This window comes from Bos mutus, chromosome 9 (genome assembly GCF_027580195.1).
Source record: "Bos mutus isolate GX-2022 chromosome 9, NWIPB_WYAK_1.1, whole genome shotgun sequence".
Lineage (NCBI taxonomy): Eukaryota > Metazoa > Chordata > Mammalia > Artiodactyla > Bovidae > Bos > Bos mutus.
The window spans coordinates 29,617,374-29,637,441 of NC_091625.1; the positions used below are offsets into that span (position 1 = coordinate 29,617,374).

The 20,068-nt window shown below is 38.0% G+C and overlaps 1 long non-coding RNA gene across 3 annotated transcripts in view; it reads right to left on the reverse strand.

The window, feature by feature from the left end:
- LOC138989207 (uncharacterized) overlaps positions 1–19,454 on the reverse strand; it is a 161,837-nt gene extending 142,383 nt beyond the window's left edge. For all 3 annotated transcript variants that reach the window (XR_011465461.1, XR_011465460.1, XR_011465459.1), the window contains exon 1: positions 19,232–19,454. This is a non-coding gene — a long non-coding RNA (uncharacterized lncRNA). The remainder of the gene's footprint in view (positions 1–19,231) is intronic.
- Between the last annotated feature and the right edge of the window lie 614 nt (positions 19,455–20,068).

The following is a 20,068-nucleotide window of genomic DNA, read 5'->3' on the forward strand; positions in this document are numbered from 1 at the left end:
AGCAGCAGCAGTCTATGATATCATACCTATACTTAACAACAATGTATGAAACACTTAAAAATGTCATGTTAAGTTTTCTAACCACAGTTAGAAAAAAAGAAATAATTGAGGTATCTGGAACTCAATTTTGAACTAAAATGTTGGTTATCATAAGCTTGCAAGGTAACATAATGTAAGTTCTTTTCATGTAAATTATGTGTGTGTGTATATAGATAGAGAGAGAGAGTTTTGGAATATTCTTCCCAAGAGAAGAATTTGTGGACCTACTAAACAAAAGTGTAACCATCTCTTTTGCACAATAGGTATTATAGTAATTTGTACATATACAGTGATAGAATATAGGGATATAAACTAAAGAAGAAAAAATTCTGAAGAAACAGTTAGAAGATGATGCAGGATGCCAAGAAGTATGGAAATAAAATGCACCTCATATTTTTTTTTCCTGCCAAGGGACTATCTCAGTTAAGTGACCCCTACAATGAAGGCAAAGAGTTCAATAGAAAATATTTGTCAAATGAGACTAGAAAGAATAGATTTCATGACTCTTTGTGATTTTGAAGAACCAAAGTAAAGGTTTATGGACACAAAACATAAGAACTACTTTTTAAACGAGGAAACAAGCAACTAAAACGAGCAGTTTGTTCCTCTCTCCACCCTTTCTTTCTTATCCACAAAGTCCCTCCACGTACACACATACTCGTATCTATTTGGGGAATGATTATTTGTACCTCTTTGCCTCAAAATATTATGCAATGTCAAGTTTGGGTAAAAACATCAAAAGTTGTTTTCTTTTTCTTTATCCTAGACTTGCATTTGATTCTTTGTAGTGTATCTTAAGAATTCAAAGACCTTGGTACAATTTAAAATAAAGAATGATGGTTGCCTAGGAAATGTCCATGAACTAGCCAGGTATCTCATTTCAGCTAATTTGATAACAGAGTAAATGATATGGAATGTAGACGTATGATTTAGTCAGTTTTCTTTCTCTTTCCTTTTTGATAATGGCTATCAGTTATGAATGTATGAGAAGCAGCATTTGGTCTTTTTTTCCCTTTAATAGGCAATGAGATACTAAAGTAATTCTGAAGATGTACAATCCATGTGAGTTTTGAAGTTCTCTAGATACGTAACCAAAATTTGATCTTTCTTTATCTGGCATAAGGAATAATACTAGGTCACATTTGTCAATATTTGAAGGCAAGTGTAGTAACAAAACACTTTACTTTGCCTTCTCAGAGGACTACAACTACAATTTAGAATAAAATCCTTGAAGAATATATTAACTTTCTTGTGCAGGGTCATTCTCACTCAAATTATTAACCTTCAGTAACAACATTGCAAATATCTCTTTTATGCTACAGAATGTAATATCTGCTTGTTTACTGCTTTGAGTATTCTAATCTGAATTTGAGATCATCCTTCCTGGACCATATTAATGCAGCTCTTAGTGTCTGGAAAAGCATAAACATCAAGTCCAGTGGTTTATTATGACAGTGATAATGTTTCTGAAGCTGTATATACCTTTCTTTCTTTACTTTCTGGTCACGACTCAGATATCCAGAATCCTTTGCTCAAACTATTCACACTTAAGTGAGAATGGCATATGAGTTGTGAAACCATGTTCTACTCAAATCTGAAACTTCTTCACCTTAATCTATCAAGAGTTGAGTCTTGGGAGGGGGATGGGCAGGAGGTTCAAGAGGGAGGAGACAAATGTATACCTATGGCTGATTATGTTGATGTTTGACAGAAGACAACAAAATTCTGTAAAGCAATTATCTTTCAATTTAAAAATAAATAAATTTTTAAAAAAGGATGACAAAAGAAAAAACAGTTCCGTCTTTAATTTGACCCTGAGACTCTGAGTATTTTTCACCTTCAAGAGATAATGCCAACATTTGGCTGATTCACTTTAATTTGCCAAGCAGAGGTTTCTTATCAGCCTCAGACTGCACCACTCTGGCATCATAACCCTACTCAGATAACCATTGATCCCCTCTGAAAGCCCTTGATGGAAAAGCCCTTCATTCTTCCTGATTCCTGTTTTCCTGAGAGTCAACTACTTAGGGGCACTAGAGCCAGTTTCTATCCATTGTTCAGGGTTCCAATCAATCTTTACAAAATAATTTTGAATTTAAGTCAATGTTGTATGAGTTATTTAAACTATCCTAAGTTAACTTACAGGAAAACAAGTATTATGTAATTTCTTAATTTGCCCCTATCAACAGAAGGCTTATAATTATCAACCACATTATATTGATACTTTCCACTATTAGAGAATAGAGAACACTGGTACACATAAAGTCACCATGGAAACTCAAGATCTAGTTTGGTATGAAAAGCACCTAAGGATTTTTGTGTCTGTACTATATAGGATACTAATATATTAACAATAATGTGACATGCTAAAAGATTGGCATTAAAGTGTACATCCAAGATTCAGAGAATAGAAGGAAGGAGTAAAGTGAAAGGAGACAAAATCTGGGATGGGCCAGTGACATTTCACGGGATTCAAGCATAGCTGTGAAAAACAGGTTGGGCTTAGAAGTGTAAGGTCAAAGATAAGCTCTCAGGAGCACACACCTTCAATATAATAATGTAAGTTAACTGGGCCTGTGGAAAAGTAGACTATTTTCAGTATATTTTTCAGGCTGGTATGGACTGTGATGGTAACTATAGGCAATACACATCTGTACATGTGAATTAAGTGGTATACTAAGGGCACAGTGTGAATAAAATAGTGTACTAAGTGCTGAAAGAGAAAAAAGTACACAGTGTATTTATTCAAGATACTTACATTTCTGTGAACTTTCAGCCCATCAGTGTTCAAAAAAAAGGGTGGGGGGCGGGTACTGGGAAAGATTGAGGGCAAGAGAAGAAGGGGATGACAGAGGGTGAGAGATGACTGGATGGCATCACTGACTCTATGGACATGAGTTTGAGCAAATTCAGGGAAATAGTAAAGGACAGGAAGCCTGGCTCGCAGCAGTTCCTGGGGTCAAAAAGAGTCAGACACAACTAGTGAGGGACTGAACAACAAATGAACCAATAATGTTATCCTGCAGAAAACAAAAATTCAAAACTATATTGGATAATATGAGGTATCTTTAGTACTTCCGTTGTCAGAGAAGAAAAAATACATAGAGAGCAAAAGTAAATGGAAAATCACTTTTCTGTTCTGTACTGCAGCCAGCCTTCTGAGCATGTGTGCAGAAAAGGAAGAAGGAAGGTGGGGAAGGGAAAGGAAGGAGAGGTGAGGAAAGAACAAGAGGAAAGGCCCCTGGTGGCCATGGTGTTACAGAAGCAGTAGACCTCACCCTAAGCTTGGGATAAATTAGATCTGCCACTATTTGAGTTTTCTTTGCACATTATACCCAATGGTGACTGACTTCCAATGAATCTCTGTATAATTTTAGTTGTTTTTTTTTAAAAAAACGTTTCTCAGCCATACTGATACTAAACCAAAAGGAAAACATAACTCCCAATATCTAGGTTCAGAAATTGTTCAACAATTTGCCCAAAAAGAGAATAAATTAAAGATACAACAAGAATATACTTTTTTAGGAACAAATGAAATGTTATGGGACTTAAGTACCTGTTTTTACATCTTCTAGGTAAAAATAAGAAGCATTTCCAGAAGAAAAATAAGTCCAGTAGGAATGGGTCAAATGTTTTCATCAATAGTCTGAATCAATGGAGAAATAACGCTCTCTTCTTAGAGAAATTTTGAACTCCCACACAGATTTTTTTAAACATAAATAATTTCATTTTCTCCAACACATTGCAAATCATGTGGATGTTCATTGGCTGAATTAAAATACAAACCAAAACAAAAAAAAAAAAAGTGCAAAGTGTGCCTTGAAAAAGTAGAATCAGAGTGAAGGGAAAAAAGCCTTCCCTTCCTGTTTGATCACCTCCCCCACATGTTTTCATCTGCCATGCTGAAATAAATAAGAGAACCAAGACTTTCTTTCTCCCTCAGTGCTGTTTGTGGTTAAGGAAACAATAAAGGATATTGCTACAAATAGGTAGTCAATACAATGAGAAAAAGAAGTCATACTTGTGGTCATACTTGCAGCTGTGCAGGCAAGACATAAAGTTTTCAAGGGTGTCAGAAAGCAGCTAGAAATACCCATTAAAGAATAAAGAGGTTTTTGACTGCTGTGTACAATAAGATTATTTGGAACATGTTAGCAACCTTTAAGCTTAAACTTCTGGTCATAGACGTTATAGTTTCTGAGTGATTTTTTTTTTACCTTTTCTGGAATGCTCTTGCTTTTTAGTATGTTTTCCTTCTCTGAATATTATTTCAGTTCTTTGCAGCAGCTCTGTGTATTATATTAATAGTTTGACAGAAGAACCATGGAAGTTGTACATGTAGCACTTGTACAGACTTGACCTCCATGGAAGGTGGTGGAATATGTTCCAGTATAGGGAACTATGATAGTGGCACTCCTCACAAACCCAAGTGACCACAGAGTTCAGCATCTCAGCCTGGGATACGTGAATTTCAGGCACGACCATGAGAACCCATTAAAATGAACCTGATTTGGAATTTGTAAATCACGGCAGTGGATAATCAGTGATGGTACAGTATTTTGAAATCAGAAAATCAACAGTACACAGCCCAAGCTTCTTAAAGAGTATCATTGTAACACAAAACAGACGCAGACACACGTCCCCCACCCCCCACCCCCACACAGTACACCAGAGCCTTGGAAGATAGAATTATCAACTGAATTGTGGTTACATCTACTACCTGACTTCATGATCATTGGAATCGAGAGATAAAGGAATGTGTACTGGTTAAGAGTATTCAACCTAGAGTGAGATGCTTCTATTATTTCAAGATTCTGCTTGTAAAATCAGATTAACAATGATACTTGTATCATAGTCTTGCTTTGGTTAAACAAATGAATACATATATTAATAAACTTTTTATTTTTTAATAATTTTAGATATATAAGCAAAGTTGCAAAGAGTATACAGAAAGTTCCTGTATAATCCTTATCCAGTTTCCTCTAATACTATCCTTTTACATTCCACGGTATATTTGTCAAAATCTGAGAAACCAACATTGGTATGTTGCAATTAACCAAATTCCAGACATTATTCATATTTCACCAGTTTTTCCACTAATGTCTTTTTTCCATTCCAAGATTCAATCCATGATATCACGTTACACATAGGAAAATGCATATTTTATTGTTTAAAACATTTAGATTTAGAACAGTGTCTGGCACATAGTAAGCACCTGCTAAATATTATTTAATCTTATTAGATGATTTTCAAGTAGGTGACATGGAATGTTTCTAACACTGTTATATATTAACAAGATTTTACACCCAATTTCTTATACTGAGGGTTCACATAAAAATAAATAGAAATATTTCACTAGGCCATTGCAAAGAAGCTATTAATACAGAATAAGGGGTAATTTATATTTGTAATAAAAGCTGTAGCTTAATTGCCCTCAAGAGAAGGAGTTCATGTATAGGATATCTTCTAAAGGTCAGAAAAAAAATCATCTTAGTCATTTAACTACATTCATTCAAGAATTTGAGCACCTACCTACAATACACAAGGCAGCATGTCATGGCTGAAGTACAGTGATAAATCAGACTCAGTCCCTTCTTCTTATGAAGCTTACATTTTATGAAACTAACACACTATAGTCTTAAATAAGCAATCAATATAGAATCTGATTCACTACAACATAAAACAGAAAGGCATGAGACTTCCCCATCTAGACATAGATGGTCACGTTTTCTCAGAGTGGTGATGGATATATTAGGTGAAAGAGAGGAAACAGGCACAGTTTACTTTAGTTCCAATTACCCAGATATGTAGCATCCAAGGGGGAGTTAGACAAAGATACGTGTGCAGGGAAAGTCTGTACCTGCTCCAGATGCATCCATTCCAGCTGCTCTGGGAATGCTTCCTGTGAAAGCAGCAGCCTTGCTTGTAACTGATCATAATATGAGCTAAATGCTATCAGGTGTTTCCTCTATGCCAGACTGTTCTCAGTGCTTTACATGCATTAATTCAAGTAATTCTCACAACTACCATGTGAAGCTGGTAATGTGCATGCGAGCTCAGTCGCTTCAGTCGTGTCTGAACCTTTGTGATCCTAGGGACTGTAGCCTGCCAGGCTCCTCTGTCCATGGGATTCTCCAGGAAAGAATACTGGAGTGGGTTGCCATTTCCTCCTCCAGGGGATCTTCCTGACCTAGGGATCAAACCTGCATCTCCTGCATTGCAGGCGGATTCTTTACTGCTAAACCACCAGGGAAGTCCTGAAGTTGATATTATTCCCTAATTTGTAAATAAGAAAATGAGGCCAAGTGAAATTAAAAGATGCCTACTCCTTGGAAGGAAAGTTATGACCAACCTAGATAGCATATTCAAAAGCAGAGATATTACTTTGCCAACAAAGATCCATCTAGTCAAGGCTATGGTTTTTCCTGTGGTCATGTATGGATGTGAGAGTTGGACTGTGAAGAAGGCTGAGTGCCAAAGAATTGATGCTTTTGAACTGTGGTGTTGGAGAAGACTCTTGGGAATCCCTTGGACTGCAAGGAGATCCAACCAGTCCATTCTGAAGGAGATCAGCCCTAGGATTTCTTTGGAAGGACTGATGCTAAAGCTGAAAGTCCAGTACTTTGGCCACCTCATGCGAAGAGTTGACTCATTGGAAAAGACTCTGATGCTGGGAGGGATTGGGGGCAGGAGGAGAAGGGGACGACAGAGGATGAGATGGCTGGATGGCATCACTGACTCGATGGACGTGAGTCTGAGTGAACTCCGGGAGTTGGTGATGGACAGGGAGGCCTGGCGTGCTGCAGTTCATGGGGTCACAAAGAGTCGGACACGACTGAGCAACTGAGCTGAACTGAACTGAACTGATCTAATCTAAGACAAATATAAAGAGCAAAATAATAATAATAATAATAATCTCTTTTGTATTTTCACAAGTCTCTGCATACAGAGGCATAAATTATTCCTGGATATAAATAGCAAGATCAGTTTTATTTCCATTTTACTGAACAAAAAAGAAAGAAAATGAACCATCTTAACTTACTAGATTCTGAAAGACAATATTCCTAAGAACTTACATTTTGGAATATTTTCTAAAATATCTCAACTGCTGAGCAAATATATGTATAAATGTGGATGTACTAAATGTTATTGGTGTCTTCTTTTCACAGCTCAGAAAAGCCAGTGGTAATTAAGACATCTACTACTGCCTAGGCACCTGCCATGTGCTACATAAAAGACAAATATGAATAAGGCAGTCCCTTTCTTCAGAGACCTTCCCCTGTAATGGGCACGTTTCATTGTATTTCACATGTGAGTAATCAAAAATGTGTTAAACTCAAATAAACAGATCTTCAAATAGCTGAAGTACAAAGTGGAATAAGGCGGGACCTACTGAGAATGAGATGGTTGGATGGCATCACTGGCTCAATGGACATGAACTTGGGCAAACTCTGGGAGACGGTGACAGGGAGGCCGGGCATGCTGCAGTCCACGGGTCACAAAGAGTCGGACACTACCTGGTAACTGAACAACAACAAAAAGGACCCCCTGAGAGCAGACACATACAGCGTGATGTGAGGCAAAAAGATACAAGAAACAGAAGGAATGTCCCCTGGTTAGGGTGCGTGACTCGCATTTGAAGTCTAGGTGGTAAGTTAATAAGTTGGGACTGATGACAGGGTAGGATATTCTCCATGAAAGGAAGAGCGCTCATGAAGGCACAAACAGAGGAAGTCCCAGGTTGTCCCGGGAATGCCAACCACAACTGCGGTGTAGATGCCTGTGAGAGGAAGCACGAGTGGCAGGACCACTTCTGGATAGACTTGAGTGGCCGGAAGAGAACATTGCACTTAATAAACATAAAATGGTAAGCTCTTAAGGACCTGGGGTAAGAATCAACAGAATTAAAGCTACAATTTAGAAAGATTTATTTGTGAGTGTGCAGGATGTATTTCAGAGTGGGGACAGACAGGAAGTAGAGTCATTTAATTGTTTAATATGTAACAATTAAATTTTGTTACATATCCAGTTTATAATGACTGCTGAAATAAGGGAAGGGCAGAAGAAATGGAAGCGAGAGAATGGATGTGGCAATTGGGTGACTGATTTAGGAACTAGAAAAAAATAAGAGACATCTGAAACGCTTGAGGAGTCTGGATGACTGAGGAAATGGTATTATTATTAGTAGAAACGGCAAAACTATGAGGAAAAGTCTGGATTGCTTTTAAAGAAAATTATATGAGTTTGTACTGAATATGTTAGGTTTATGGTGCTTGTGAAAGAGTTAAGTGAAGAGTTTAAGCAGACGGGAAGAAATGTAGAAGAGAGAAGACTAGACGCATAAGCTCCAAAATCATCTCAGCAGAGGTAATTGAACTGTTGGCGTAAAAAAGGAGAGATTGAAAACAGAGAAGAGGGAAGGCTGAGGGAACAAAAGAAGTGAGAACAAAAGAGACCAAACAAAAACAAACAAAAGTGAAGTCTAGAGAGGTAGCAGGAGAACCGAGGAAAGGTTGTATTGTATTGCACTGGGAAAATCAAGGAAGCCAGAATTTCAAGCAAGTGAAAATAATCCATAGTATAAGTAGCTTCATGAATATAAAAGCAAGTTTCTTTATTTAAAATATCAATTCATTTTATTCTACTATGCTTCATGGAATACTGGTTCTTTTAAGCAATTCTCAAGCAAAAATTTCAGAAAAAAATCATCTTTAAAAATCAAAAAATAAATTCATTTAAAGACTTTTAGCAAATCTGTAAGTTTTATTAAGCAGTAATTAGATAAAGACACAGAGGTCTCACATGAATTTGAAAGCTTGTGCTTATGACTAAATATTTAGTTGGAAAACCATCTTAGCCACTTAACGGTTTTAGAGGAAATATGTTTGCAATTATTCCACTGCAATGTCTAACTACAATTTGTCCTCATCCTGGGGGCTGGAAAGAATAATTTTTGCATTAGAACTTACTTCAACTTCAGAATGCTTCTTTGTTTGGTAGCTTTCTATCCATTTCCCCCATTCTAAACTTTCAAAATGCAAGAGGTTGGCAAATTCATTTTAGACCTTCCTGCAACCAAAACTGTAAGGGCTAGAAGAAAGTTGAAATCACTTTGAGAGATGAAATTCTTTCATATACTGAACAACGGGCATTTTTTGAAAGATTCACAATCTAAGCACAAACAACATAAAGTTCAAAAAAGGCATTAATTATATGGATAAATGGTGGATGGATAGCAAGAGCTTGGAACAGATCAACTTAAAATTTCCTATATTGTGGTTCAATTTGCTTCCAAATGCCAGTCCATTCCAATATAGAAAATTAAGGAGGAACTTGTCTGGAAATATGGCAGACAGACACATAGGAAATTATTCAGCTTCAGTGTTTGCCCCCTTCCACCCCACCCAAACTTTTGAACTGTTGATACCATCAGGAGTAAGAGAATACACAAAAACATGTTCCTGAATCTTAAGTTGTAACTAGAAATGCATTTTTGATAAAGCACCTGTAGGTCAGAGGACATTATTAATACTCCTTTTCATGGGCACTTTGGATTAAATAGGATTTGATGTTCTGATTTTCAAGAGTTAAACAGCACTAAAATTTTGTCTATGAAAAAATACATCCAAAATTCAAAATTATAAAACTTCAAGGAAAATTCTAAAATACAGTATGGTCATTCATAAACTATAAATTGAACATTTGTAGACATATATAGGTATACACATAGGAATATATGTAAAATTGATCATTTTTATAATGTTAAAAACTAGCATATTTGTATCTTTATTATAAAGTATTGAAATTAGCATTTGTTAAAGAAATATAGGGAGAAGGAAATGGCAACCTACTCCAGTATTCTTGCCTGGGAAATCACATGGACAGAGGAGCCTGACAGACTGCAGTCCATGGGGTTGCAAAAGAGTAAGATGGGACTTAGCAACTAAACAGCAATGTACATATGTACATACTACAACTTCAGGAATATGTGCATTCCTGAAGTTGTAGTAAACAAGTCATCTCAAAAAAGACATGCATTTTATGGAACTGACAGTATAATAAAATTTCTGGAAACCAATATATAGTGTCCAAACCTCTGGAAAAATTAGGAATACTGCATTTTAGAAGACTCTCAGTCTTGAAAAACAATATAGCAACCAAGGCAAATCCAGAATATGCCCTTTTGTTTTATTGTTATTGAAACCAAGGAACAGAGGACTAATTTAGTTTTATTTTGTATATATAGTAACTTTAAAAAGACAAAAAGAAACTTTCAACAGTCTGAAGCTTGCTATTTTCTGATACTTGTACCTCAGTGTCATTCCATTTTATTTGACCCATGCTTTTGTTAATAACCACTGATCTTTTGGGGGAGCTTTATATCTACTCTTTTTCACTAAGACATTTCCCTGAATATGTATAGCACTGATAAGTTTTGTAAGAGACAGTTCAGAGAAATGAGAAATGAAGAACTAGGTTCTTTTACTAACTTTTCTTGACAATCCAGGCTGTTCTGTGAGCTGAGACTTTTCCTCCTAGAACAAAAGGCTACATTCAGTACAGCAGGTCTCACAAAGGCTCTGGTCATATTCAAAGTGTACCACAGAAACAATTATTTCCACACAGCAACCAAAACCTCTCTTGGGTGACCAACAAAGATTTAACTATAAACACTTATTTTAATGGTTTCCTGTTATTATTTACTACGCTAGGATGTCAGACAAGCAGCACAGAGATACGGATCAGAGACTAGTAATAGAATAAAGCTTAAGCAGGTAGCTGCCACAATCAGGATATTTCCTTGATAAAGAGGGACGGAATTCATATGTAAGGATTTTCCCAGATCACATAAATCATACTTCCTCAAACCACATGCTCCTTAGACACACTCATACACACACACAGGATTTTACTTAATAACAGTGGTCTGTTTAAAATGACTACAATTTAAAGCTGCATTATGTAATCTCTGTATTTATTTCACATGTTTAAACCATGCCCCCCTGGTCTGGGATCCAAAGCAGGAGAGTGGTTGATGACTATGGAATCCATTAACCTTTCTGATTTCATGTGCTTACATAGCCAATTAGCTACGGTTCTAACTTCCAGTTTTAATGGAAACCACTGGATTGCTTGGTTGAGCAGTGCATTTGTGTGTATGTATGGTACTTGAGAGAAAATTTCACCAATTCTTATAAATTGGCTAAAAACAACAGTACTTTTTTATTTTGCTCTCTGTCCTTTATTTTTCCCATCCTTCCTCACCACTATGGACCATCACTGTTCACCATGACCCCTTTTACCAAGACCTCCAAATTCATTTACCCTTGGAAATTCAAGAAAGTATTTAACTTGGATAAAAAATAAATAAATAAAAGGAGGTTCCATTAGGGCAATAAATCTGTCCTTTGGAGTGGCTTCTCTTTTTCTTACAAGCAAATTTTAATAAAATAGGAAGTTTGTGACCAATAACCAATAAACAGAGCTTCTAGAATTCACCTTTATTTCCCTAAATTATATGCCTTCCATCATTAAAAGGAGAGCATATTGGCCCACGGTACCTATTTTCATAGGCACTGATCCAAAAAAGTTCTAAAGTTAATTCAAGGTACTTTGAAGGGTAAGAGTGTAGTAAATTTATAGGCAATCTCTTACAATTTGTCTTATCTTCCTTGAAGCTCTCATCTTCACAGTGATTTGTGAGAGAGCTTAATAGTACACATTTCAGGACAGATTTCCCCTGATATGATGTTCTGATCACCAAAGATTTAAGCTCCGTTTTATACTAAGTGATCTGTCATCTTTTGTAGTGAATCTGTAATAAGTGTAGTAAATCTGTTTTGAAACCTATCGATGCTCCTTTCCCAAGACGAAACATATTCACCTTTACTTTAAAAAAGAGTAATCAAGAAATATCTTGTTTTTTAACATCTGTTGGTCATCCTCAAAATGTAAGTTTCTGTATATCACTTGTGCATATCACTGGGGGCCTGGACTTCCACATGGGGAGTAAAATGCCCTACCTGTCCCTCCATCACAGCCAAATGGGTTGGTCAGACATAATCTGGGGTTAGATCTCGAGTGGGAGGACAGGTTGAACATGAACGTAACTGGTAAAATGTCAGCACTCTTACTTTAAAGGGAACCATAAACTACAGAAACAAGCTAATGAAAAATCAGAACATAGTTTCAAAAATGCAAACCATGGCATTTCACTTTGCAGTTTCATCCATTTGCCACATAATCTCAAAGTAGAGGTGGAATTTTATTATTTATTTATTGAAGAGGAAACTAGAATAAATGAGACATGGGAATGGGGAGTGGGGAGAAAGGAGCTGAATTTCCCTGGAGGGGAAAAACTGTCAATAATATTCTAAAACTGAAATATAGATGTGTGAAATCATGGAGACACATTGAGAAACACGGTTTTATCTCTTCTGCAATAAACTTCATAAATTTTTCTAGTGAGTTTTCAAACAATTTAAACTATGAAACTTTTTTCTCAGGGAAAAATAATACTCAGAAAAAAAAAATTGAACCACTCACAAATAAGACTACCTTAGCACACCCATATCATGCCCCTGTCTTGTGTCAGCCCCCACAGGCTTCCTCAGACTTGTAATTTTCTAGGAACATGGTGTCCATTCTGCTGAGATTCAAAACAAAATTAGAGCAAACCCTAGCTCTGAAATGTAGTAAGACTTCTGAGAAGCGTGACACACCCTAATGGTACCCTCACAACTAACCCCCATCTTAGCCACACTAAGATACGGGAACAAATATTCAGGGATGCAGGTAGTCATCAAATTTGCAGAATATTAATTGACTATTTTAAAAACATTTAAATTTTATTTAGAGAAGAGGCTCTGAGCTACATGGGGCAGGATGGGGAAGGTTAGAGTCAGGCAGGGATGGGAGATGGCTCAAGTTCTGCATAACCTACAGAACAAAGTAAAGCTCCCTTTTAAATTGAACCCACCCTCCCAGGGACTCAGTTTAACGACCATCTGTTTTTATTCAAAATACTCCTTGAGGGTAGGAGGCATCTCACCTCACACTCCACTGCAGCTTATCAAAGTATTTTCTTCCAACCACAGGCAAGCATGTTCTCTGAGAAGAGAGCTGGTAATTTTTTTTTTTTTCCTTCATCTAGTTAAAAGTCCTGGGATGGTTTAGCAGCCTAATAATACTTAGTCATTCCTTACAGACATGTCCCTCAGACTCTCGCATTGATCAGGATCTAGGGGAAGATCTGCTGTGTCCAGAGCACTCTGATTAATATCTCTGCAAAATCTACATTATTTAATCTTGATGCTATTCTGTAAAATAGAAATAATTAACCCTTATAGCTGAGAAAACTGGACTCTGGAAGTTAAGATACAAAAGCTGAGGCCATATATTTCAAAACTATGACTTCAAAAAGTATGACTTGACCATGGCTTTTCCCCAGTATTCTGTGGGTGATTCTGTAGTGGATTTTGATACGTAAGAAACAAAGCCAGTGGCAGCATGCAGGTCAAAGGGGTATAGATTGCAAGGCCAGAAAGACTTATTTTGCTTTACTTTGTTTGTTCTTCCCTAAAGGGAACAGTATGTGTTTCCTGAAGAGAGTAAAGAAAGAGGCAAATGAGAGACAGAAATTAAAATGAGAGAATTTACGTTGGTTTTTGGAGACCTTTGGAGAAGGCAGTGGCACCCCACTCCAGTACTCTTGCCTGGAAAATCCCAGGGACGGGGGAGCCTTGGTAGGCTGCAGTCCACGGGGTTGCGAAGAGTCGGACACGACTGAGCGACTTCACTTTCACTTTTCACTTTCATGCATTGGAGAAGGAAATGGCAACCCACTCCAGTGTTCTTGCCTGGAGAATCCCAGGGACCGGGGAGCCTGGTGGGCTGCCGTCTATGGGGTCGCACAGAGGTGGACACGACTGAAGTGACTTAGCAGCAGCAGCAGTTGGAGACCTGAAATAATAAGCACTTATTTTCTTAATTCTCTTATCTAATATATCAATCGAACCCAGGTCTCCTGCCTTGCAGGCAGATTCTGTACCTGCTGAGCCATCAGGGAAGCCCACTAAGCACAACATATACTATGGGCTGGTACTATTTTAATCACCATTGCTAAGGCAAATGAAATTTTACATCCAAGCGTCCACTTGGATCCCTGGACATGGCAGGAGGAGCTTTCAGAAGCCCTTGATCCAGGCATTGTATGCAAAGTTTTAACCTGTGAATGCATTTCTCTGAAAAAAGGATCACTTGTTTGTATAGATTATGAAGAGGTTAGAATTAATAGTTAAGGAAAACAAAACATCTACAGTTTCACATTGTACCCTGGAGGAAGTTTATCCATTCTTCTGGTTTTAATAACCATATGTACTACTCGACCTTAAGCCTGGCTTTTCTTTAGGACTTAAATGTGAATATTCAATCTAGAAATGAACAGCAACGTCCTCTTGGTGGTCCTGTAGCAACTCAAACTCGACCTGCCTGAACACACGTACACGCTGTCCTCCTACGGATCATAACTCATTTGGTAACAGTGCCGCCCTCTCCTCGCCCATTCTAGAAAGCTGGTAGTCATCCTATTATTCTCTGCCTGCTTCTTTCAAGCAAGTGCCAAACCCTGGTAATTATACCTCTTAAGGTGCTATTGAGTCTATTGTCTCTTGTATAACTCTACCATGTCTTACTTTTTATAGCAGTGTTTTCTCTGGCCTCTTTATAAAATATCGACTCCATATTTAAGTGGCTCATCAAAGATGCCAAAGAGTTTGTATTAGGTACACAAGGCTCACAGCAAGTTGACCTACAACTTTCTGTCTTTCCCTCCATGTCTGTGCTTTATATGCGATTTTCAGAACATCTTTTATGGAACAATTCCCATCATACTTTTTCTTAAATTGCTTGCATTTTTAAGAACACTCTTTCCAAGTTTCTCCCTCTGCTGTATTTCTGTCCCAATTAATGACTGTCCACTCCAGAAGCCATTCCTGACTACCCACAATGAATTAAATACCCCTGCTCTGTGCTTCAGAGTCCAGAGCAGTGGTTCTCAAATTTAGCATGCGTCAGAATCACCTAGAGTGCTTGTTAAGACAGATTGCTGATTCAGTGTCTGATTCAGCAAGTCGGGAGTGCAGGCTGAAGGGTTGACCGGGTCAGACAGTCACTGGCCAAGATATAACCCCACATTTACTGAACCAGCTCAACTTCTGGGTCACCTCCAGCTTGGATAAAGTACCTACCAAGGTGGTGGGTAATCACATTACCAAATAGCCGTATGGGCATAAGATTCATTCTGTATTTGGCACTTTTCTCAGAAGGGGTTCTCGAACTGGCAGGCGCACCGCCTGCCTAGCACACTGGCCCCAGAGTACTGGTGGTCTACCCTGCATTTCATCTGCACCTAAAGTCACTGGTCACCTAAATTGTTTTAGTCATTTGATCTACAAATTTCCAACTTATTCCTAAACTTTTTAACCAGTTTCAATTTTAGGAAAAAATTATCAAGGCTCTTAGAGTTGTAACATCTTAGAACACGAATGACTTGCAACTTTTGTTTCCTAGATCTAGAAGCAGTATCAAACTGGGTAATTATTTGACTCTGCAAATTATTGAGTGCCAGCAATGAAAAAGCAGCTTTACAATTATTTAAAAAACTGACATTTTACAAAGAAAAAGCAGACCTTTCTAAATGTTAAAAAGTATGCCTGTATAAGAAAACGATTCACGATTTTCTTTTTCTATCATGGAATACATGTATTCAAGAACAGTCAGGCATTTTATCTATGTTTTAACAAGGGCCTCTTCTGTCGTGCTGTCTTTACTAGGGTTGTAACTGTCATTACATAGTTCGGTACAAGTAGCAATAAAAACTCATTTTTATCTTAGTATTTGAGTCTCTATTATGAGACTCCTCAGAAGTAATTGTACCATCTTAGTGTAAGAAGTCATAGAAAAAGCTATGATGTATTCCTTTAAAAGACAACTTTTCTGTGACCCTGGAGAAACATGGGAACACAAAGAAAAAAAACATTGTTCTACCTCTCCCCTACTTAAAGGTGCTCCTTTTTTGTTAGAATTTATCAAATCAAACATTCTTTCAAAAACTGTCTTCAACATGTTTCAAATTATATAGCATCTTTTAAGAGGTTACCTTGTTTGTTTGCATGGATAAATATGCATCTCTTAAACTGTCTGTTCAGTGCCTAAGGAACGTTACACATCCTAGACTCTGCTTTCCCATAGAGGAGCAGGAGGTACTTGTCACCTGCCCTCTGAAACATGGATTAGAAAAGAGCCTCAGCAGCCTCTTTCTCAGCAGTTGTTTCTTCCGGATTTCTTTTGATCAGTATCCGAGTCTCTAACTGGTAGTCTTTCTGGATGCCTGGACATGCTTCTAACTTTACAGGGTGGTGTCACTTACTCCCTGAGTCCCCTCCTACACCAGGCACACCTGAACAAGCAGAACTCTGGCTTCCTGGACTTAACAGTGCTGTCATCAAAAATAGCCTAGAATTGTACACGTGTAGCTAGATATCTCTGTTTAGTGTTCCCTGTATAGTGCCACACACAGAAGTGCGCCCGATGTTTTCTAGTGATCAGAACCAACCTGGTGATTTGCATCTTTTCAAATGTTATCAATGCCATCATGGACAGTTTTAATGCTTTTTTACCTTATTCAGATACTGACCCAGGATTTCCAACAGGACTTTTTCTTGTGTGTGTGAGAGAGACTATTTGAAAAGATTATTGCAGTGGTGGGCAATGAATATAAGTGGGGAAGGGAGACTATTTGCAAGGGAGGAAGGCTCCACGCATGACATCTATAAGCATCTCAAAGGTCACACAGAAAATGGTGTTTCACAGAGAAGAATCAACAAAGCTAGAAAGAAGTGAGTATAGGGAAGTGGGCTGAGCTGCTGAAGGTGTGATCAGATAGCTGATCAGGAAATGATTTGTTTTTGTTTTTTCAATTGGGATATAACTGACATCTAACATTATATTGTTTCAGGAACACAACATAATGATTAGAAATATGTAAACATTGTGAAATGATCACCACAAAGTCTAGTTAACACCTGTCACCTTACAAGCTGCAAACACTTTTTTTCCTTATGATGAGAACATTGAAGATCCACTCTTGGCATGGTTGGATTCCTGGGTCAGGAAGACACCTTGGGGGAGGGCATGGCAACCCACTCCAGTATTCTTGCCTGGAGAATACCATGGCATGAAGAGCCTGGTGGGCTATGGTCCATATGGTCATAAAGAATCAGACATGGCTGAGTGAATGAGCACGTATGCATTCATCCTTTAAGACTTCACCAAAAATGTGTGGAATTAACTATCCAGTTATTCTCCAGGACTCAAGAAACTGTTAAATATTGTTTAAAAAAAAAAAGTCTATTCGGAATTTCCTGGTGGTTCAGTGGTTAAAAATCTGCCTGCCAATGCAGATTTGATCCCTGCTCCAGGAAGACCTCACATGCCTTGCAGCAACTACGTCCAGTCGTCCAGTACACCATAACTACTGAGCCTGTGCCCTAAAGCCTGGCAACTGCCACTGCTGAGCCCATGAGCCACAACGACTGAAGCCCGCATGCCCTAGAGCCTGTGTTCCCCAGCAAGAGAAGTCACTGCAATGAGAAGCCCACGTACTGCAACTGGAGAGTAACCGCTGCTCACCGCAACTAGAGAAAGCCCGCACGGCAATGAGGAGCCAGCACAGTCAAAAACAAATAAATATTTTTAAAGAGATCTACTCTCTCAGCAACTTTCAAACATGCAATACTGTATTATTAACTACAGTCACCATGCTGCACATTACATCCCCAAGGCTTATTTATTTTATAACTGGAAGTTTGTAACTTTGACCCCCTCCCCATTTTTCCCACCTCCCTCTGAAACCACCAGTCTGCTCTCTGTATCTACAAGTTTGGTTTTGGTTTTGTTTTGTTTTTCAAGATTCCTCTTGTGAGATCATAGCCCACTTGTCTTTCTCTGTCTGAATTATTTCATTTAGCATAATGCCCTCAGGGTCTATTCATGTTGTTGCAAATAGCTCATCTTTTTAAATAAATTTTTTCTCCTTTCTCTCATCTCCCAACCTCCTTCACATGGCAAGCTGAAACTCATCACCTCATTGTAACAGTTCAGGGAAAGGAGAGATGAAAATAAAGCATAATTCCTAGAGTAGAATATTCTTTGGTTTGGCTTTGTACTATGATTCTAGTCATGAGAAGACTGTTGGAACAGCCTTGATATTTCTTATGTGATGGAAAAGAAACTCTGTCCTTTATATACTTTTGATGTACTTCTCACCTACAAACACTCATCATATGTCTACAAATCAGGGTCTAAAATGATCTATATTTATTCCTGCTTGCTTTATAATTAAGATATATTTTATTTATTTTCTTTTTCATGTTGATTTCTCTTTAAAAATGACTTCCCTGCAAAATTATCTCACTATTTTGGACTCTAAGGACTCCTACATCAATGACTTGATCTAGGTAATTTCCCAAAAAGTAAGGAAGACAGTTTATGGAAAGCTATCAGAGACATTTGATTATTTGACTTTACTCTCATGGAGATAAAATATTAAATTATATTTTTGACTCTCTACTGAATTAGAAGAAATTAGAAGCAAGACAAGTCAGCAGTGATAAAGAATCCACCTGCCAATATAGGAGATGCGCGTTCCACCCCTTGTCTGGAAGATCCCCTGGAGAAGAAATGACAAACCACTCCACTACTCTTGTCTGGGAAGTCCCATGAACAGAGGAGCCTGGTGGGCTACAGTCCATAGGGTCACAAAGAGTCAGATATGACTGAGAAACTAACCACAAGCCAACAGGACATTAGGTTTCTAAGTCTCGTTTTCTAACGCTATGAACACTGCCTACTACATTTCAAACAATATGCTTAATATTTTGACAATCATTTTATTTAATATCCACAATAACACTGTGAAATAGATATTATTATTCCCAAGGTTCATACTGGTGCTTAGAGATATTAAGTGATTATTCAGTATTTCACAATACTATTCAAACAGGGCCAACAGATCACATAGGAGTCAATTCCGCAAAAGTGGTATTGTTAGCATGAGAAATTCTAGAAAGTAACATGTTGTGTATTATGCTAAGGCATGTAGAAACTAAAAATAGATTATTTCTATACTTACAGCTTTCAGTTATCTTCCTCTGCCTGTGGTGAATTTAAGGTCATCCTCTGAGCACTCGTTTACTGGAGTGAAAAGTTTGACTCTTGGTCTCACAAAGGAGCCTGTTTTTCGACGTATGAATTTCCCATTGATATGTGTGCATAAGAAAAGAAGAGCACTGTAAGTATTTAAGAGACGCTTTGGAAAGGAAAAAAAAAATTATTCTTCACAGACCAGAGCATAGTGTTTGAGGCCACCTTATCAAGAAAGCACTTGTTCCTGTTCTTTCTGTGCTCTTTTATTTATTTATTTTTCTAAGTAAAACAGTAAATTCAAGGCCTGCTGAGTCATTTCATGGTGTTCTCTCATATCTTGGTATTGACCATCTTGAAATTAATAATTACTCCCAAGCAGCCTTAGCTGAGTATATTCTGTGAGCCAGGATTTTGTTTGCTTTAAGCTGCTCTGCTCCCCATACAAGTCTCATGAGGTGAACAGCTAATAAGGTAACTATAACGTGGAGAGATTTCCATCCAGTAGGGGAGAAAGCGGAGAAGGCAATGGCACCCCACTCTAGTACTCTTGCCTGGAAAATCCCATGGGCGGAGGAGCCTGGTAGGCTGCAGTCCATGGGGTCGCTAGAAGTCTGACACGACTGAGCGACTTCACTTTCACTTTTCACGTTCATGCATTGGCGAAGGAAATGGCAACCCATCCCCAGTGTTCTTGCCTGGAGAATCCCAGGGATGAGAGAGCCTGGTGGGCTGCCATCTCTGGGGTCGCACAGAGTTGGACACAACTGAAGTGACTTAGCAGCAGGGGAGAAAGCTAGGATTTGAGCCCAGGATTCAAACGTTG